Genomic DNA, 16,076 nt, shown 5'->3' on the forward strand with positions numbered 1-16,076 from the left:
CATTTTCAAGAAATAGCTCGCGTAATTGTTACTTGTAATCTCAGAGCACGTGTGTGCTATTCTAATTGCTCTTGTACTTTGTTATAATGCTTTTAACTTGATATTATAAAAAAAACTCGCTTGCGTTAAAAACATTTGCTGGCTTGCGGAAATTGCAGACTACATTCATAAATCGAAGCCTTGGGCAACGACTTCGTAAAATAATATTGTTTACAGCACTTGGCAGATTATTAAAGTCGGCGAGTAATCCTATTTGTGCAATATTAATAAACGACCACAATAAGTTAGTTTGCATGAATATTTTTGTTTATTCTGCAGTACACTGAAGCGGTTATTGGCATGAACTTCATAATTTATAAATAAGTATTCACAAATACTTACTTCAAGGAGGGAAGTTTGGGAGTACCCACCAGAAAGTTTTTCGTCTTGATATTTTGGAACTGGAAATATATATACATGCATGGTCCTTTGTGACCTCCCCCTCTTACACAAAAGAAAGTTCTGGTTGCGCAAGGGAGTGCTACTTATCAATTGTGTATTCTGTTATTCTTGGCATTTTTCTTTTACCAAAAAGTCTTCGTTCAACCGCTCAAACTTTAAACTTGTCTAAGCCGCTCTAAAATGTTGTCCTCGAATGTGTCTTAACAAGAATCAAAGGTTTAAGTTTTACTTATTGTCGAACTTTTTATTAGTTTTCAAGGTTAAAAGGTATAATAAATTTCCCGTCGTCATAGTCTAGCCTAATTTAGGCGTGGTGTGCTGCCTTAGAGCAAAACAAGTGTCTCCATTTCGCATTCCGGAACCTAATTCCAAATGTACGCAATGTAGTTTTCATTAATTCCAAATATTTTGGATTATATAAAAATAAATCAGGCCTGAAAAAATGCCAGAAAGTAAGTTTCGCCATTGACAAGTTACCATAATTAAGTTATACCAGGTACAGAAATTTTGAAATAAATGTTTTTCTATTGACAACGTTCGAGATTAATCTGCTTTTAAAGAGAGATTTCAACGTTAACCGGCTTTTAAATAACTCATTTCTATTGAAAAAAAATTTACGCTAATTAGATTTTTGAATTGATGCAGTAAGAAGCAAAGGGATGTAAGTAGACATAAGTTTTGAGTAAAAGGCGTTTAAAGATAAGGTTCTAGGTAGACTTTTTTTCTAAACCATGCTGTGTAACAGAACCTACTAAGGTACTAGTACTATCTCTTGCCCCAAGGCAGAGGAGAGATTCACCTTCCATTTGTACTGTGTATATCCAACTTTTGAATTTTGCCACTTACATCCCTTTGCGTCTCACTGCCTCAACAGAAATATTTTGAACATAAAAGTATTTGAGATTATCAAGCATTTTAGAAACATATTCAATTCTACTAATCACCAATAGTCAAAATTATTGCTCTTGAAATCGTTCGATTATCCAGAAAGCTATTTTTTATTTTACCTGAAAGAGTCAATCTTATTTACTTATCTGAAGCAGCATTGAGCACTAACTTTATTGCATTAATAGACTGATATCAGACTTACTTAACAAAATTTCCATCTATCTAATGCCATAAATCCTTATCTCTAACCGAAACATTAAAGGAATATTACAGCCTCCATCTTTCTTCGTGTTTCTCTGTCATTAACTATATAAACCCGGAGCTATCGTGGTACTCTAGGCTATCCGAGACCTTTTTTGTCGTTTATTTTCAAGAGAAATATCTTCAGGGATGTGGCCTGGGCAACGCGCTAAACCGCGCCGTCTGCTCTTACTCTAATGACTTGGGGAGTAACTCTGAGATTTGTGGAATGTGCTTTTCAAATACTTTTCGGTCCTATAGAGCCAGTAAGATTTTGAAAGATGTTCTTGGATTTTACGTTCATTGTACACCAATCAATAGTATTTAATGCCATTTCCCGCACTCTTTCTGTATATATATATATATATATATATATATATATATATATATATATATATATATATATATATATATATATATATATATATATATATATATGTGTGTGTGTGTGTGTGTGTGAAATGATTCCATACTAATATTAACTGATGAAAAATAAAAAAAATTAATTATGTATGTGATGATACCCCATGTTTGAACAGCTGATGTGAGCAATAGTATATAAGACATGAGGAAGATAATAATTTGGAGATCATATTTTTAAATAAAATTATAAAAATGTCCAAGTCTATATATAATAGGTATGGACTAAAAATATATCTATCATTACAAAAGCTTACCTTAAAAATGCGAAAGGAACATAGTTTTCATCAAAATTCCGGGATGAAAAACTATGAAAAAGGAACTATAATTAATGCTGTTGTTGTTGTTTTCGTATCCATGGACATTAAACTTTACCGTCTTGATCACAGCTTCAGCAAATATCGGTGCGTCCCGACTGTAGAAGACATCCTGTAGCAACTCGCTGAGTGGAGCCAGTTCATTTCTCAGGAGATAAGTGGGGATCACTGGGCACTCAAGATGTGGTTGGGCGTTCGCTGAATATTAGTGCAGTGCTTGCATTGGACATAAGATCGTGATTTACCTGAGACTATAACTAATGTTTTGTAAATATGTCAACCAACTAAAGATCAGGAATGGGATTTCACACTCATCAGAAGCTGTTCCAAAAGTTCGTAGAAGTAATTTGCAGGCAATATCCAATTAAAAATGCTGTTTAAATAAATAATAAATGTTCTGACACAACATGCATGTTCATAATTTTTCGATCCAGAGTCTCGTCATTTTTGAAGATTGTCTTATATCCATGGAATGCCTAAATAATCCTGAACAGCTTTTCACGACATTCTAAAATTATTTGACGCCGTCTTGCCCTCATGCTATTTTTAACATATATCTCACATTAAGCCCTCGGGTGTTATATACTATTCATCTGTGTGACTGTCTGTACTGTATATCGTAGGTGGCATTTGTATACATTAGGGTGGTCCGAAATGATATGAAAAAAAAACCCCAAATTTTTATCTCCACGTTGATACCCTTGCTATACTAAGCAATGTAAATTACCAATTTGTATGAATTTTAATATGTTTAGGGGTTGGGACAAATTGAAACTTTTAAACTTTTTTGATTGTTCGTAAAAGTTCACTATTTACGAGTCACTTTGAAAGAAGACAATTAGTTCTAAGTTTGCTAAAATTGTTAAGATATGTCTTGAGCACCCTCTTTTATTAGTTCAACTGCACTGAGAAAAATTTTCAAAGCCCAAGAAGGTGACACTGATGGCCAATGGTGGCATTAAATCTTAGTAAAAAGAATAAAATGTTGTATGTATCATTGGCATTTCAGAAACTTGGATCATGATTTACTTTTCTGTCTTCCCTGGTATACATTCTAACAGGAAATTTTGATGTAAATTATATATATATATGTATATATATACCCAAACCAGTTTTTATGCGATGGATAGGGACCGCATAAAAAAAGTCTCACGTAGAAAATAACCCAACAACTTATGAAATAACTAGGAGTTGCATTGCTTCTTTAAACTAAAACAAAACAAACCAAGTAATGATAATTTTGCCGAATAGTCGGACAAAATTTCCCGAATAAGGACATTTTTGGGAGATCACATTGACTTCCCATCGGAGTGCCTCTGTCGTAACTTAAAGATACTACCTCGCACTCGTTTTTCGTCAATTGAGTCCCTATATAATACAATTTTTCATATACCGCACAAAAAAGACCGCATAAAAACAGATTTGAATGAAGATATATATATATATACATATATATATATATATATATATATATATATATATATATATATATATATATATATATATATATATATATATATATATATATATATATATATATATATTTGAAGTAAAAAGTAACATTCCAAGACTTCCAAACACACCACCAACGTATGTTGCGAACTCTCATGCTCCTCGCATTGATAAATACATATTTATCATACGTGAACGTACACTTCTAGTATTCAGTGTAGAAGACACAAAACTTGTTTTATAAAGATAAATATCAAAACTTGCTGTTAATCCTAAATAAAATATTCAAGCAAGTAAATATATTACGATAACTGTTAATTATATCTTCCAAAAATTCCGAAACTCAACTTAGAAAGTAAATAATTGCACGAAACTTTAACTCTTTCATCCGAATTATATATGTGATGTTCAATGAAAAGTGAAAGCTTCCTCTAACATAAATATCCCCGATAATTGTTTTTGAAATTGCCGGTGCAAAGTTTCCAAAACACCCAACTCGATCTTTCCTTGGAAAGCTCTTGCAAAAGTTGTATAGCTTTCTCTGATTCTGAATTATTAATTTCTTTCCGAAGTGCTTAGTTTCAGAAAGCTAATTATTCCCACCTTCTTCCAATAGCATTCTGTTTTCTTTTCATTAACATGAAGCCTGACATTGCTTATCCACGAGAACTAACTTTTCCCTGTCAATTGTTAAGAAATTATAAATTTTCTCTTAACGATCGCGAAGTATTTATTTATTTTTTTTTTCGTCCCTTATCGTTTCAAATTCTGCCGGCAGCTTTCCTTTTAATGAAGGAATTCAATTCAGAATGAAACAAGAGTGGAGTTGCTCCAAAATTTTAAAAGCTCTGCACCCGAAGGTAATTGTTTCTGCGAAAATTAATAGTGGGACTTAACTTGAATAAATATGAGCAACCAATTTAAGAGCGCCCGGAGATCCAGACGTTTGTTCCCTGTGGAATTCCAAAATCCCCCGTCGTCTCGACTATCTTTTGTTTTTCCAAGACTGCCCTTTTTTCTGTTTGTCTAGCCAATATTATTCGGCTGTGATTTGCCTCAAGTGATAAAGAATGCGAATAAGACATAAGAAATATGCTTTTGCTTAATCTTATTACTTATTTGGCTTGCTAGATAATCTTGCTTCCTAGATATTAAAGCCGGCTTTATATTCGTTGAAATCGATGCGAGTATAATTTTTTCAATCGTTCAGAATATATTTCAAAAGCAGTTTTATTGGAATTAAGTGCCTTTTAGTAAATTGAGGTAAATTTATTTAACAAAATATTTTTTAAAATATTGTGAGTAAAAGTAAGTATTAGTATTGTAGTCTTGCTCTTTGTCTTCGTTTATCATTGAATTCTTGGGTAACGTATACATCAAAAATGCACTCTTTTACGGAAAAATAATTTGATGGGAATTAGTGACCGAAAGAGTTATTTTACTAGATAGCTTTCTTTATGTATGTTAACTTTTTTAAAATTATTTAACGTTTGTATATTATCAATTTTAAGATGAGCTCTATATTTAGTGTCAGTAATTTTCAAATAAAAATATTGTTCAGTACTATAGTTTTAAAATACTGCGCATATAGTAATTATGCTTTTTCCCAAAATGCTTATGCTAAACATAATTGTTTTCTAAAATGACAGTTCATTCTCAAAAAAATCAAACTCAGTATTGTTATCAATTTCAGGTTTAGTCGACTATTTTTAATAGATTTTAAAAAAGCGTAGCAAAATCTAGTAGAAATTATTAAAATAACCGAGTTAAAATGTGTTTTATCAGACATAAATTATTATCTGTAATCATAATAGAACTTAATTATGCTTTTTAAAAATGTGTTTTCACTTTGCAATCGTTTTGTAATAATCGAAACTTTTAAAAACGTATTTGCCAATTGCATTACCAAACCAACAACACTTAAAAAATATTTAACTTGAGAACTTAGCATCTCCCATACTTGATTTATCGTACAAAGTCTGCTCATAATTACATGTAAAACCTCTTTTTCCCTTAACTCTTTCCGACAATACCATATCCTAGAGCATAACGAGTTCCTTGATTAGCGCCCTTTTTATTTACACCTCTTCCAGTAGTTCCGGCTCTTTAAAGTGCCTTTGTGGGTAATGCGATCTGTAAAATGATACATTTAACAATTTCTAAAACAAAGCTTTTCCTTAAATTACGAGAATGGACTCGAATTTAATCAACCTTGAATACTGATGCCATAAAGACGGAGGCGTTGCGAATTTTGCAGCTTCATACCCTCTTAGTTGATGTACTTATGAAAATATATTCAAAGCAGAGCATCTGCAGCTTTAATACCGCAAGACCCTTCAGCCTTTAGAGACTTTCTAGTTGATTTGAAATGCTTCAAGTACTCTTTCTTAAACATTGTTTCCGTTAAGTAATTTTACAGAGTTTTACTCTGTGTTTGGTTTTCAATGTCTAAATTTTTGTGCATTTTTAAATTTAGCTGCTCTGAATACTGTTTTAGACAAAGTTAGAGGTTGTTTTAGAACATTTGCTAACATTCATTTTTGTGAAGTTTAAAAGGACTTCACTTTTGTTACAGCTTTTACCGAATAAATTCAGAACAACTGTTAATTTTCTTTCACTTTTATGGTGCAATATAAACTTGTGATTCCGAGTTTTAGATATAATAGTTTATCTCCCTGTTTCTGATACCCAAAGTCATAACCACAAGTAACATTAGAACTTATTATTATATTTTCATATTAGTTTTATACAAATATTTCAAATAAATATACATGATAAAATGCAAACACTTCCGAAGTACCATTTAATTAGTGACTACAACGCTTAGAGAAAAGAGTATTGACTTGTTTTGCTTACCCAGCGCCTGCATCCAGAGCGTTATCAGAGCCCATGGTTCTCTTTTTATTCTAACTTAAAAAAATTATGCGTATCAAATGTTAAATCTCTTGTAACCACCTCCAAAAATCGAAGACATATTTTTGGCGCATTGATTGACAAAGGACGTTACACAGGAAGAAATTTCGTGTGGTATTAAAATATAAATTATGCCTCAAAATATTACCAAATATTTTCTAAAGCATAGATGACAAGTCATTTACTTTATTTTCATTTTCTACAACCGTGTCGTTGATGATTACGAGTCGAGTTCAACTTAACTTCAATTGACATATTTTCCCAACTATCTTTTTTTTTTTTATTTAACTTCAATTCCATAGATCTCTACTTCTACTATTTACTTAACTGCAAGAGCGGTGAGGTCACAGAAACACTAAATGTGATTACATTCTTCTCTAGTGGTTACTTTTTTTATCTGGACGGAAGGAAGGCGTGATGTAGTTTTATTTATATTTCTTTTTCAACTCCTTTTGTTACCTTTTCTGTTTTCTTTTTCTTTTTTCACTTGAAAACGTGTTGCTTACTTTTAGGCAAGTATATAATTTTTTTAGGGTTTTTTTCCGTATTTTGTATTAAAGGAATGAAACATCCCGATCCTTTTGAGTATCATAAAAATAAAACATTTGATGTAGTAGAAAACGAAATTGATGTTACTAATAACAATTTTAAAAGCGGAATCATTATCTTTAAAAGTGTAATATGCCCGTTTTTCGTATTTTAACGCAATGGGTTAGTTTTAAATATAATTTTTTACTTATAATGTAGTTTTAAATTTTGATACATTTGGATTTAATCCAAATAAAAAGATCATCCGCTGTTTCGTTTTCTCAAATTTTTTACACTTGATTCTAATAAACGACAGAGTTTGGAAAAAAGGATTTCTTACAATTATGTAATCTATGTACAGTATCTTTGCTTGCGCTCTATATTTCATATTTGTGCACAAAAGTATCAAGCTAATATTGTAAAATGAAACAAAAATGAATTCAACATTATTTTTTTTAAATGTATTTTTAAGAGTACGAATGGGTATGAAATTTGTTTGTGAGCAATTCTCATTTCCCACGCAAATTTCAGTTGCACCAGTTTCACAACAACCATACCTTTATCTTTTAAATATTAAAGTATAAATTTTGCTATCTTGGTTGTAGAAAATGAGCATTATACAATCCTGTAAACTTACGTGTTGCTTTTCAACCGGATTATGAGCATTACAGTCCTGTAAATTTACGTGTTACTTTTCAACTGGATTATGAGCTTTACAATCATGTAAATTTACGTGATACTTTCCAACTTCTCCCATTACTTTTCTCCCTTGAATCTTTCGCAAAAATAGTTCGCGTTATAATTGAAACTTCACCAATTCTTTTATACACGCAACGAGGATTTCGTACATTTATTAATGGTGCTGAGGAGACTTTTTGTTCTTCGCAAATATGTCAGTATTGAAGATTTTAAAGAAAAATCCCCCGTATAGCGTTATGGTTCCGTCATAGCTGTCAGGAATTTTTGCTTTCCATTCCCGAATTCTGCGGTTGTCATCATTGCGGCGTTGACATGTTTTGTTTCGGCACCTTTTTCAGAAAACGTCGAAACCTCTCTAAAATGTCTTAAGAAAATGAAAGGTATAAATGTTTCTAGCATCCGCTTAAGCCTCCAGAAGAAAAATATTGCGCCGTTTTTATTTTTATTATTATTTATACATCGAAGTATTTCTTTCATCTTTTCTTTCACACTTTTGAAGCATCAAACTTACTTTAGTGGCTATTGCTTAAAGGGTATGCTTTCTCTTCGGCTTAAGTCTACTTTTGTATTCCACTTAGCGTTTCATGAAATAAACCAGGAAAAGATGTTATAGCTATCTTTCGTGAAATTGCGAAGAGTATTTCACACTGGGGGGGAAATTTTAAACTTTTAGTTAAAAATCTTAAGCAAACATAGAAACTTGAACTATACATCTTTGTCTACAGTAGTTTGTTTTTGGTTTTTGTGTAAATTCTATTCCTATTAAGTTTTACAATTAATGCGAAATCATATTCCGTAATGACTGACTTTTTTGTATTTTAAACAATGGTAAAGCAAAACTAATAGATTACTGATTTCAATTTTCGTAGCATTATTCTTGTTTAAAATTCAATTATTTGTTCATTAAGTTGGCAGTTGAAATAAAAATGCATTATTATTCTATCTCCTTCTACACATGTAATTTAACCCAAACAATTTCCCTGTCTGTGTAAGAAACAATAAGAAATTAAACCGAGAATCAATTAACAGTAGCGATTAATAATTGATCAAGCTGACGAAAACAGTAACAATGCAAATCTCTTTTCTTTTTTTTCGAGTCTTTGTATATGTATAACAACCTTATCTAGTATCGACTACTTAAGATGAAATGGTGTCATTTTCAGGAACTTCATTAGGCGACATGTTTTGTTCTTTATTTATGCAAATATGCAAGAAACATCCACGACAGCAGACACTTTTCTCTTTCAAAGCGCTATTGTTTCCATTTAATAATCGTTGCTATTCTTCCGTCAAGAAACGTGAGAATGCATTTTATTTATTTCAGGCATTGCCATTCTGTCTAATTGTATTATTCCACATCAGTTTTGTTATTTTATGGGAAATTAAAGCTTGTTTTAAAGTATCTTTGATTGTAGTAGTTTAAAAAAATAAACATTTGCCTTTTCTTTGTATTGAAATAAAGCATTTTAACCCATTCAACTCGTTTAAAAGACTATAAAGACATTTTTTAAATTTTTAATTGATCTTTAGTAAATATGTTGTTTAATTTAAAGAATCGAAGTAGTTTTGTAGTTCGCACTTAATTAATGTTACTGACTTTTTGTACGAAGTTTCGTTGCAGCACTGATTTAGCTTTCATAAAAGTGATTTGAGGTTTTTTTTTTTTTTTTTTTTAATAAATATATAGTGATGTAACGGGCGAAAGTAGTGACTGATTTTCCGGTTCAGCAAGAGATAAAGCTATCAGAAGTAGCATGTAGTCGCATTTCGACTTGTGTAAACATACCCGAGTGTGTGATCTTTTAGGAAATTGTTTTTGCGATAAACTTGGTCTATATTTATGGTTATCACCGTAATGTCAATATCAAAATTTCTCATGACTATCGTAGTTCGCGATATTTACAACTAATAAAAATTTAAATAGCTAATAGCAAATAATGTGTTTCGGAAGATTGTAATTGAATGATGGGGGGGGGGGATACTTTAAGTTAAACTAGCAATGACGGCTTTTAAAATAGTTGATTAAATTTTGATAAAAAAATTAAAATAAACTTTTTGCGTCTGTTTGTTGAAATGAGTTTGTTATTTTCATCATTTATGTTTACGTAGTTACTTAAAATGTAATTTCTGGTGCTTTTGACGATGTCTGAAAATATCACATTTGGCATTGGAAAAATATACTCTATTTTTAAACTGAGAGTAAAAGTAATAACACTGTTTTACATTTTGTAGAAAAACAAAATTATAGAATAGTCGATGCGACTTGAACTAACATAACTAGGCATTTTTCCAACATCATTATGTGAATAAACTTTAAAACACATCAAAACTTCAGCAAAGTAAAATAGTTCTAAAACTGAACAAGTAAATTGAAGTTAAACATAAAAATAATATTTAAAAAAAGATTCATGGGCGAAAAAATTACTATAGCGTTTGTGATATTTATAAATATAAGTATAAAAACTAATATACAAGAAGTAAAAATTCAAAACCATGTGAATTATGTAAAAAAAAGTACCATAAATATTTGAATTTAAAGCTGAACGAGCGTAAAAACTGATCAAACCAATTCCGCAAAAACTTTTGCTATTTAATCCGAAACTTAATTGAAAGTTACGGACGATATGCGAAAGTAAAATCTAACTGTAAAATGTATTTAACTAAAAGTGAAATGCCTCGTGGTATTTTGTGATAGAATATATGCTTCGAAATTACAGCTTCCTTTCAAAATATTTCAAAACATCAAGTATGCATTGTAACTTTTGAATCTGTAGGAATCTTTAAATTATGGCGCCATCTACAGAGAAACATTCTTTTCTTTATAACACAAGTTTCGTCATCAGCAAGTTTGGATGCTTCTCTAAAAGGATTCTAGTTTTAACAATTTTTCTTTTGAGATATTCTTCAAGAGAGAAATTCTCTACATTTTAAAATATTCTTTCCCTTCGCTAAGAATTATTTCCGTTTAGAATATATTTCCTTTGTTCGCACGGGAAAATCAACTTTCAAGTCTGTGGCTGCGAAAAGATTAATTTTCGAGACAACGTCAGAAAAATAATTTTATTCTGCTAAAATGCCTTCAGATGATGGATATTTCCGTTTTGCGTCCTTTCGGCGTCTCAGTAATAATAATTCCTAGCCATTGTGGCTTTGTAGATAGTAGCAAACACGTTTACCTCATTTCTAGAAGTGTCGACTCTGGAGCGGCGCAATGTGGAAACTGTCTCTGATGTAGTTGCGATGTACCATCAAGGCGACCGAATAACTTTGAAACTACAAAGATGAAGGTAACGTTCAAGGATCCCAGTTTCGGTAGTGAATTTAAGTAATTAACGTAACGACCATTGAAGTTGAGTGGCGGGAGTTTTGGCTTGTCTCACATCCTAATGCCGCACGCTAGAAAGGTCTTACTGTGCAGGCGATATATTTTTGTTCTTACTTGTAAATCTCTGTCAAAATTTGTGATGAATTTTGTTAAACATTTTCCAATGTATTTCTATTATTTATTAGCCTAGCTTTTTAAAAGTGAGAAAGAAGTTGAGTTAAAAAGAATGTCGTATAAAGATTGTACGATATTTTTATCGTGTTTTCAGTCGTATTTACTGACACTTACATGAAGTTAAAATTTAATAGCGGATTGTGTACATTTTCGGTTAGTTCATAACTTAATTATTTGTAATATTTTCTCAAGAAAATTCCTTCTTAATTCGGATTTATTGGAAAGTATTTATTTATTTGCTTTAGAAACTTCTTCAAGTTTGCTGTTGAAAGAGAAGTCCTTTTTTTAAAAAATATAAAATTGTCACTTCGGTTTTCGATTTCACGATTTATATCTTTGCTATGCATACAATGTTTCCGCAGGAAATCTTATTCAACTACTGCAACTAATGTAGACTAAATGATGCAACTGTGTACTTGCAATGAAATTCGAAATTAGTTCCGTAATAAAACATCTGCATAACTATTTATGACTGTGTAATGCGATAGATTTAAAAGCAGGCTCATTTATAAAGTTACTGTTACGTCTTTCTTTGCGTTGGATGTTACGTTTGTGTAGTGCTTATTTCCTCATTTATTTGTTCCAAACTTCTAAAAATGAGACTATCTCCAGTGGATGTGGTCAACCACTCCACTAATAAATACTTGCAATTATACATATTTAGCTTTCGTCAGGGAGATTATATTGTTTATAGTGATTAATTAAAAACTAACTGCGGTTTTCCTTTTTTATTTTACGTTTTATTGCATCCTCTTCTGATCAACAACTTGTAAGGGTTTCACTACTTTTGAATAAATTAATTTCATTTTATATACCTTTTTGTTCTGCGTAATGTTTGGACATAAAATACATCTTTTCCTATCAAAAGGCTTGTTGGCGTACTTAAAACACACCTTTTAAAATGTCAATTAATATTCTTTTGTAATAGCTCTTTCTAAGCGATTGTTTGCTAAATAAATGAAAGAAAAAGCAGTTAGTTTAGACTTAAACCGCAATTCACTGCATTCACCAAAAATTTTTAGTAAGTCGTAATTTTATATACCGTAGAAAAACTTGGTTTGCGGTTTTAGTTACCCAGCGTATTCTTTTCGTTTGACTTAGATTAATAATATATATTTAAGCATTCCCAATACAGATACCACCTTGTGTAGTAATTATACTGACGCTACCAATAAATATTTTTATGTTCTAACAAAACTGGCTTTCTACATGCATTTCCTAATAAATTTGTAATCACCGTAAAATGTTTAATTTTCAAATGTGTGTTCCTAATCCTCAAGATAGTAAATATATTAAACTCAAATGATCAGTTAAATCGCTCTTCCGCAAGAGAGTTCAAAATATATAAATGCCAAGACGATTATTCCGTCATAACGAGCTGTCTACTCAAAGAAATTGAGCTTGAAATCTGGTTTCAATGAAACTTCTAAAGTATAATTTATTAAAGTTTTTAGACATATAAACTAGTCTGTAAATGGATTTTTAAGAATTTGTGTACGATATGATGATGAGCTATCTGTGGTAGATTTTAGTGATAAAGCTCATTAGCATTTTTTTAACATCCTCAAAACTGAGCATTTGTAACTAAGAGCTATCATAGATAGCAAACTAAATGCATTGATTTTTTTTGTACATTATGCTGTTCAGCAGCACTTACCAGGGCCAGTAAAGCCTTGAAGCAGGAATTAGCAAATGGAGGGAGTATGTCCAAATATTGGCTTAGTAAAAGCTGAAGTAACTAGTGTAAGAGAACTGATTTCTTCCAATGCTTTTCATTTAAATCTATCACGTGACTTAGGGGTCTTTGTTTCACGAACGAAAGTATTCACTCCTTCCCTTTTATCTCTTCTCAATGAGTAAATCCATTTCTTCGGCGTTACATATGAGAGAACCGTCAACCACTTGTACTAGTTTGGCACTTATATCTTTTAGCCTCTAGGTACATCAAATGTTTTATTTTAAATTCTAAAGACAACTTAAAGCAAAAAACTCAGCAGCGTTTAAAAAGCGAATTTAAAAAAACTGTAATTCAATCTTTAAGGATGAATTCGTGTTAAAGGTACTGCTAACGTCACGTAGTGATTAACCTTATATATGATTTCTTCCTCTTAGTCAAGTGAAATTTGGCTCCGTTATTTGACACAGCTACGGAAGGTAATTTTGTCACACCAACATAAACGCAAGCTTTGTGTTTCCGGAACTGGTATAAAATTTTATTGTAACTATTTGTTTTACTGTTAAAAGGTTTGTTTTATCTTACTCTTTTAGTTCATCTTGTATCCATTCATAAATAAATATATACTTTTTATATATAGAAATTATGCTTTTAAATCTTATTACAGGTGTGCAGGTGCTTTTTATGTTTGTTGCCAAAGTTGTTCAAATAATCCTGCATAAATAATAAATTATATTTTTCAAAATTTTGTAATTTTTCAAATTAGTAAAACCATTTCGTACTTTCTCTCTTTGAAGAAATGGAGAAACTGTTTTTAAAATAACTTCCACTTGAAGATAAACAAAAAGTATTGATAAGTTTTGCAAAAGTTAAGGCCAGTTTTCTCTGATGGTAGTATTAAGTGTTTTTGCATTAGTACTATTTTATGTTTGGTATCAAGCAACTTGCTTTTAACGCTTGTTTTTTCGCTTAATTAAGAGATATTTAAAATAAACTATTTACCAGGAAAACATCTTTCGATATTGATTACACTCTGCTTTTGCTGACTTCTTAACACACTAGCTCACAGTATAACTTATAGTCTTGTGGAATCAATTCCCCCTAAGACTTATTCGCTAACATTTATTCAACTTGGAGTCATGAAAGTTTGAACAATACTACAATACTTGATTTTTGCACACTTGATATTGCCACAAAGATATTGAAAATGTAAGCTTAGCCTTTGAGTGTCCGTCTAGTAGCATGCGAATTTCAAACTTTTATCAACTTCTACTTTACAACGTCACTCACAGCATCAGTTTTGCAGTATCAATTATCCATCTTCTAAAAGGTTTAACTAATAACTTTTTTCGTTGCCATAAACTTCTAAAATGAAACTATCATGACGTAGAAACGTGAAAAAAAAATCTCAATTTAAGTCACGTAGTTTTTTGTGGCATAAAATAAATGAAAAATATAATTTTTGACGACCGTAGCTTTCCCTTCAGTAATTTTACATTTAACTTCTGCAAAAATCATTTTTTGAATTCTTACCTGCACTATTAGTTTACTTTTGTGCAATATTAGAATTATAGTAGAATTTTGTTTACCTACCGAAAAGCATGAAAACTATACTTAGATTCAATTAGAAATTTTTAGCTAAGGAAACACATGTGACAAAACTTATGTAGTTAAATTTAAAACAAAAAAGTTACGTTGCGTAAATATGCATGTGCATGCTATTTAAAACCAAAAATAATATTATTGAAGAGTTTGCAATGCTCAATGATAGTCCCAAAGTAGTTTTTAAAATGCCTGAAAATTAAAAGCCTTTTTGCTTGTCTCGACTGCTTAAAATGTTTCAAAATATCCAGAATTAAAAATAATTATCTAAATTCATTATCAAGCCCTAAAACCATTTGCAACTTGGTAAAAAATCTTTAAATACAACCATGAAGCAACCTCTTTTTTCCCCTGCTGTTACTTTGTTGCACAAATATATTTATTTATTTCTTAATTAATGCGTTTGTCTTTCATTAACTTCTAATTGGTGTTTTTGCAGATTATCTTTCTTGTTCAAATTATATGTATGAAATGTTTTGCTTTTGATTAATTTTTGCTGACAACTTCGCTTGATAATTCAATAGTGCGTCATACCCCAAAACATCACTGGAGCAATTTTTTTAAAACACAAATTTTGTCACAGAAAAATACGATTAGCAAATACTTTTTCCCTCGTTTTGGATATAAAAAGTAATAAATGTATATTTTTTTTCAATTAAGCAGATAAGAACCTTAAGAGAATTCTATGTTACTTAATTAAGCACTGAACAGAAGCTTGTAAAAAAATATCCAAACTATTCCGTCTAGGTAGAAAATCGCTTATATTTTTACATCTTAATTTAAAATATATTATCGTTTTTCAAAATGTTATTTTATCTTTTTCTAAATAGCAATCAACTCTTTTTGTTATTTTTTCTCCTTTCACCTCGAAATGCTGCATGACATTTTTCTTCATGGATTATATGAAGCATGTGTATAAAAAAAGTACGGAAAATTTTCACTTATTTCTCTCCAAAATGATAGAGTTACAATAACTATTCTTCTTTTATTTAAACCTTTTAGGAGACCATTTTGAAACTCTCTAAATGTGTCAGGTTGTTGACATACCTATATATTGCAATGAGAAAAAAAATGAAAAACACGGCTTTGTGAAAAAAAATTGAGTTGGAAATGCCTACATTTGCAGCTACACGCTTCATACATTAATTTCAGCATTAATTGCGCTGCTCTTCTATTTGCAACTTTTCGATCGGCCCAGTTAAAAGTAATTCAAATTAATTAAATTTTAAGTGAGTAAACATTAGTTCATGAAAATTCATTTTTTGTCCTCAAAGGCTAATTCAAACAAAGAAACTCGTTCAAAACACCATTTTTAGAGCTGTTGATGACAGTTACAATTATGAATTTAATATTAGTACAAAGCTCTCTTTCTCGAAACATATCGCTCATTTGGAAGAATAGT

The 16,076-nt window shown here is 30.8% G+C and overlaps 1 protein-coding gene across 3 annotated transcripts in view; it reads left to right on the forward strand.

The window, feature by feature from the left end:
- Nucleotides 1–16,076, forward strand: part of LOC129219260 (CUGBP Elav-like family member 2) — a 542,217-nt gene that overhangs the window by 143,254 nt on the left and 382,887 nt on the right. The window contains exon 1 of one of the 3 annotated variants that reach the window (XM_054853589.1): nucleotides 11,123–11,185. The exons of the other annotated variants lie outside the window; for them this stretch is intronic. The gene's annotated coding sequence lies outside the window, so the exon portion shown is untranslated. Of the gene's footprint in view, nucleotides 1–11,122; nucleotides 11,186–16,076 lie in introns of those variants that run through there. 3 annotated transcript variants of the gene reach the window in all.

This window comes from Uloborus diversus, chromosome 3, assembly GCF_026930045.1.
Source record: "Uloborus diversus isolate 005 chromosome 3, Udiv.v.3.1, whole genome shotgun sequence".
Lineage (NCBI taxonomy): Eukaryota > Metazoa > Arthropoda > Arachnida > Araneae > Uloboridae > Uloborus > Uloborus diversus.